We start from the raw sequence: 6,167 nt of genomic DNA on the forward strand, positions 1-6,167 counted from the left end.
GCAAAAAAAAAAAAAAAAAAAAAAATGCCATGGTTCTTTCTCTTTTTTTTTAAAGTATCAAATTAAATTCAGCTTGAGCTCCCACTCACCAGCCTAGGGAAGAAATCCAGGATCTGTGATGTTTTGGGGGGATCCTTCCTCCATCCTCTCCCTTAATTCCAGAGAGCCTCAGGGATTACTCAGTCGGGGAAAATGGGGATGTCCCTGTCTTCACATGTGAGTGACTGGCCGTCATTGCAATTGCTTCTGGCTCAGGCCCCCTGGTCCACCTGAGGCTGGCCAGCTCCCTATAAGCCATGTCCACCCCCTGAGCCCTCTGCTGCTGGGACCTGGCATTTGGCACTGTAACTCCATGGGATTCACTGGTGTAGGTAGGACTTGGAGTTATCTGGCCTTCCCCATTTGTGGAATTTTTTTTTTTTTTTTTGGCGGTATGTGGACCTCTCACTGTTGTGGCCTCTCTTGTTGCAGAGCACAGGCTCTGGACGTGCAGGCTCAGCAGCCATGGTTCACGGGCCCAGCCACTCCACGGCATGTGGGATCTTCCCGGACTGGGGCATGAACCCGTGTCTCCTGCATCGGCAGGTGGACTCTCAACCACTGCACCACCAGGGAAGCCCCCCATTTGTGGAATATTGCCCTTCTCTGCAGCAGCATCTTGCCTGGGAGCAGGCCCTCCAATCTCTGACTATGAAAGCCCCTAGCTTCCCTCCACACCACCAACCTGGACAGTCCTCCAGTCCTCCTCATCCTCAAAGGTAGAAGAAAGGTGCACTTTGCTCCAGGTAAGGCTATAGCAGCGACATAAACACAAGATACCAGCAAGTTTTTCATACCCCTTAACAGACTAAACAGACCTAGAAAACAAACAACAACAAAAAATCTTGTGCTCACTTCAGTAGCACATATACTAAAATTGGAACAATACAGAGAAGATTAGGATGGCCCCTGTGCAAGGTTGACATGCAAATTTATGAAGCGTTCCATACTTTTTTCTGACTTCAGACTATACTATAAAGCTACAGTAATCAAAACAGTTTGGTACTGGCACAAGAACAGAAATATAGATCAATGGTACAGGATAGAAAGCCCAGAGATAAATGCACTCACCTAGGGTCAACTAATCTATGACAAAGGAAGCAAGAATATACAATGGAAAAAAGACAGTCTCTTCAATAAGTGGTGCTGGGAAAACTGGACAGCTACATGTAAAATAATAAAATTAGTACACTCCTTAACACCATATACAAAAATAAACTCAAATGGATTAAAGACCTAAATGCAATACTGGATACTATAAAACTCTTAGAGAAAAACATAGGCAGAACACTCTCTGACATAAATCTCAGCAATATCTTTTTTGATCCACCTCCTAGAGTAACGAAGATAAAACCAAAAATAAACAAATGGGACCTAATTAAATGTAAAACCTTTTGCACAGCAAAGGAAACCATAAGCAAAACAAAAAGAAAACCAACAGAATGGGAGAAAATATTTGTAAACGAAGCAACCCACAAGGGATTAATCTCCAGAATACACAAACAGCTCATGAAGCTCAATATCAACAAAACAAACAACCCAATCCAAAAATGGGCAGAAGGTCTAAACAGACATTTCTCCAAAGAAGACATACAGATGGCCAAAAGGCACATGGAAAGATGCTCAACATCACTAATTATTAGAGAAATGCAAATCAAAACTACAATGAGATATCACCTCACACCAGTCAAAATGACCATCGTCGAAAAATCTACAAACAATAAATTCTTGAGAGGGTGTGGAGAAAAGGGAACCCTTCTACACTGTTGGTGGGAATGTAAATTGGTACAACCATTATGGAGAACAGTATGGAGATTCCTTAAAAAAGCAAATATAGAACTACCATATCATCCAGCAATCCCACTGCTGGACATACATCCAGAGAAAACCATAATTCAAAAGGATACACACACTCAAGTGTTCACTGCAGCACTGTTTACAATAACCAAGACATGGAAGCAACTTAAATGTCCATCGACAGATGAATGGATAAAGAAGATGTGGTACATATGTACAATGGAATATTACTCAGCGATAAAAACAAATGAAATAATACCATTTGCAGCAACACGGGTGAACCTAGAGATTGTCATACTGATTGAAGTGAGTCAGACAGAGAAAGACAAATATCATATGATATCATATGTGCTTATATGTGGAATTAAAAAACATGGCACAAATGAACTGATTTACAAAACAGAAACAGAGTCACAGATGTAAAAAACAAACTTATGGTTACCAGGGGGAAAGGTGAGGAGGGATAAATTGGGAGATTGAGATTGACATATGCACTATATATAAAATAGATAACTAATAAGGACCTACCGTATAGCACAGGGAACTCTACTCAATACTCTGTAATGACCTATATGGGAAAAGAATCTTAAAAAGAGTGGATATCTGTATATGTACAACTGATTCACTTTACTGTACACCTGAAACTAACACAACATTGTAAATCAGCTATACCCCAATAAAAATGTGAAAAAAAATCCTACAAATATCTGCTCATTGCAATGTTCTCAGTGTATAAAACATAAGATGCTCTGTAGAATTATGATGCAAAGGGAAGGAGAGGAAAAGTTTTGAGGAAACTTTAGGCAGCTTTCCCTCCAGTTTTATCTCTCATGCTGGCTCTGTGTCCTGTATTTCTATAGTGACATAGCTGAGGGGTTAGAGTATGTGCAGATTGTGTCTTGTTTTCTTTCAATAATTTTGGATTGTCATGCTTCATTCTCAGGAAATATGTCTGAAAAGGAAGTGAGGATGCCAGCCTCATAGCTTACACCTAGAACAGGACAAACAAGCCTCTCTCTTCCCTCAGCCGGGCACACACGGTCTCAAAGAGACTTGTGGGCATAAAAGAAGGCTAAAAATAAAACAAGACTATAAACATTGTTTCATGGTGACATCGGCAGGAACTGATTTTCTTAACCATTTCTCTCGACTGTTTCCCCTTTTTCACAGATTCTTGTAACTCTCTCATTAATGTCTAGCTATATTTCTAAATGTTTCCTTAGGAAAAACAGTTTGAAGTCAAAGACCTTGGTCAAAGGACATGAACTTTTTGGTTAGCATTTGTTCAGTACAACACTTTTCTCTGAAAATGATATATTATCATCTTAAAATTTGGAAAATACCAAAAAAACACCCCCCGTAAAACGAATAACAAAAATCGTAAATATTCCTATAACCTAGAGAAAATTACTGTCAGTACTGTGACATCTATAATCCCATATGATTTTAACATGTGTTTCTGCTTCTTTTATTAATGTTACTTACTGTTAATTGTATTTTTCCATATCATTAAATATTATTTGAAAACGTGATTTAAATGGCCTGATCTCCCTCACACATCATAACACATTGAGCAGTTTCCCTTTCGTTGGCTTTACTTGGCTGTTTCCCTCCTCTTTACTATCTCAAACACTATGGCCATCAAAACCCCAGGGTTGAATCTTGAAACCTCTACCAGCTCAGGGCCACCTCAGGGATGAGGACGTTGAAACCAAGAACCAGGACATGTGCAGAGGTCTCTTCAGGCTGCTGTCGGCACATCTGCATACTCCAGGCAACTGCCAGGAGGTGCCTCTCTGGGTGGATGTGCCTCCCCTGAGGGGACCGATCAGAGAACAGGGCCCCTTTCCTAGGGCTGGCGCAGCCTTGCAGATACACAATGGGGTAAGCAGAGTTGGGCTAGGTTTGGGCACCCACCTTCTTGGCCATGTGCATTTATTGCAGTCAACAGCCTGGTCAACCTTACAGAGCTGTCATGCTACATGTGACTTTTTACCCAAAGTAAATGACAGAACTGGTTGGCAGATCCAAATGTGGTCAACCCCAGCTCTGCTGCTCCTTTAGCTGCTTCAAAATGCCTTCCTGATCAGGTCAAGAGGCTAGCACTCTGGGTGGGGTTTCTACATCTCTTGCTATGCAGTATTCACGGCCAGGCACTGATCAGAGTACATTTCATTTTTGAGAAAGCAGTCACCACAGGATTATCTAAATGTTCCATTCAGGCAACTGCGTGTATTGTCTGGCGTTCTAATTTACCCAAACTTTGTGATATTAAAAAGTCTTAAGTTATGGACTGCAATTAAAAAAAAAATACTGTGGTCTTTGGGATCCTTAGGAAATGTCTCCTCAGCCAGCTCAACCGGGCAAATTGTTAAAAACAACAAGAATCTTGAACACGACCTTAACATCATCAGATGTGAGGGGAACAACTATAAGCCAATTACTTCAGGGATCGCTGCTGGTTTTGACGTCCCACCAGGATGTCCTGGAATTTTGTCCTAACCTAGTCATAGTTTTCCTTTCAAAACTTGGAAAGCAGCTTCCACCCAAAGGCAGACAGAGGATAGGAAAGTGACAGTGAAATGAGAACCAAAGAGTTCAAGTGTCTATTTTATGTCCTTTAACCAGTCCTTTCTGTTGTGTATTTTGGCATGTGATTTTTAGACATATTTGAGTCTATCTTTGCAAAATTGAAAGCTGATTCAAAGCCACGCATTCAGAAAGAGACTGAAAGGCAATTGTACTTTATTATCCCTCAATTTTTGCACAGAAATTTCATTGTAATAATTGTTCTAGACTGATGGATTCCCCATTGAAAACTGGGTTCAAAAAGTGGCTTTGATAGAAAATCGCCTGGATTATAAAACAGCACCTAAAAAACAGCCAGCAGACAGAAACAGAAGCACTCCTTCAGGTCTGGTGTGGTGTCTAGTGGACTTGCTCTGCACTCTTTTTTAACTTTCTATTTTGAAATAATCTCAGACTTAAAAGTTTCAAAATAGTACTAAGAATGTCTATATACCTTCACCCATATTCTCCAAATGTCAGCATTTTAACCCATTTTCTTTATTGTTCTGGTTCTCTCTTCAGAGTGTACTTTCTAAAAATAGGAAAGTTCTCATAGGTAACCATGGCACAAAGTCCAAATTAGGAAACTAGTATTAATACAATACTGTTATCTAATCTGCAGCCTTTATTCTATTTTTGCCTGCTGGACTCGACCTTACCCACACGAGGACCAGTCGACCACCAGAGCCTCTAATGTGATGTATTAAGAAAGACACATCATCGGACACAGCATAGTTTCTGTGACCTTCCTGCCAAAAATGCATAAACTTCATCTAATCTGGAGGAAACATCAAGCAAACCCAGAGGGAGGGGCATCCCAGAACATAACGGGACAGTCCTCTTCAAAAGTGCCAAAGTCACCAGTACCAAACAAGCAGGTAACCTCAACAGAGACCAAAGGGGAATTGTTCCAAACGCATAGCCCGGCAGCTTGGTGAGTCTGAGTTATTTGCAAGACTGGGCACCATGGGTCTTCTGGCTCCAAGATCAGAACAGAGCATCCCGGAGATAGTGCACAGCACAGAGCTGCTTCCTTCCCCTTTTCTACATCACAGCACACTGAGAACCATCACATTTGTACAGCATAGCAATCAGGAGATTTAGGGGTATTTATAGAGTGCCTGGTGAGATTTTCATCACGTGTTCCTTATGTTATATAACTATGATAAGAAAAATAAAATAGGACCATTTTAGAAAAAATTTTAATCATGGAATTTGTATAAATCTTCCACATAAAATATTTCACAGTTTTTTATCTCCCCTCCCCCACCTCACTTTTTAATGAGAAACTTGGACTTGCCCCTGTAATCTAACTTTAACTTTGTCAGGTTTTATGCTTGGTATGGCTTTATGAAATTCCCCATCAGCCACAGACCCAGGTTTCTAGGGTCTGAAGCTTATACAATTTGAGAGGGAGGAAGAACAGAAAATTGCAAATGTAAGACCAGATACAAAATTAATATTTATTTAGAATGAGAAAAGAGTCATAACATATTACTGGAGACTTGGAGATATAGGTCCCTTTGGTTTACAATGATCAGAACCGCTTACGTAGGAAACGCTCTCCCAGCTCTCTGTGACCCCCAGTGACGCTGCCAGGACTCACAGGGCTGGTGAAAGTCAGACACCTTGGACCTTACCCAGCTTACCTACTCAATAATTCCACTTTCTTACAGTCATTGTAAATCAGAAAGTTTGTTCACTCAAGTAGATAATAAAAAAGAGCCATTTGTACATCATTCAGAAATGTACATCACTTGAAC

The 6,167-nt window shown here is 40.6% G+C and overlaps 1 non-coding gene across 1 annotated transcript; it reads left to right on the plus strand.

The window, feature by feature from the left end:
• The first annotated feature begins 886 nt into the window (after window positions 1-886).
• On the plus strand, window positions 887-993 carry LOC137208272 (U6 spliceosomal RNA). The gene has a single exon (XR_010935586.1). It is a non-coding gene; the product is annotated as a U6 spliceosomal RNA (small nuclear RNA).
• The last annotated feature ends 5,174 nt before the right edge of the window (window positions 994-6,167 follow it).

The sequence above is a fragment of the Pseudorca crassidens genome, chromosome 15 (genome assembly GCF_039906515.1).
Source record: "Pseudorca crassidens isolate mPseCra1 chromosome 15, mPseCra1.hap1, whole genome shotgun sequence".
In the NCBI taxonomy this organism is placed as follows: domain Eukaryota; kingdom Metazoa; phylum Chordata; class Mammalia; order Artiodactyla; family Delphinidae; genus Pseudorca; species Pseudorca crassidens.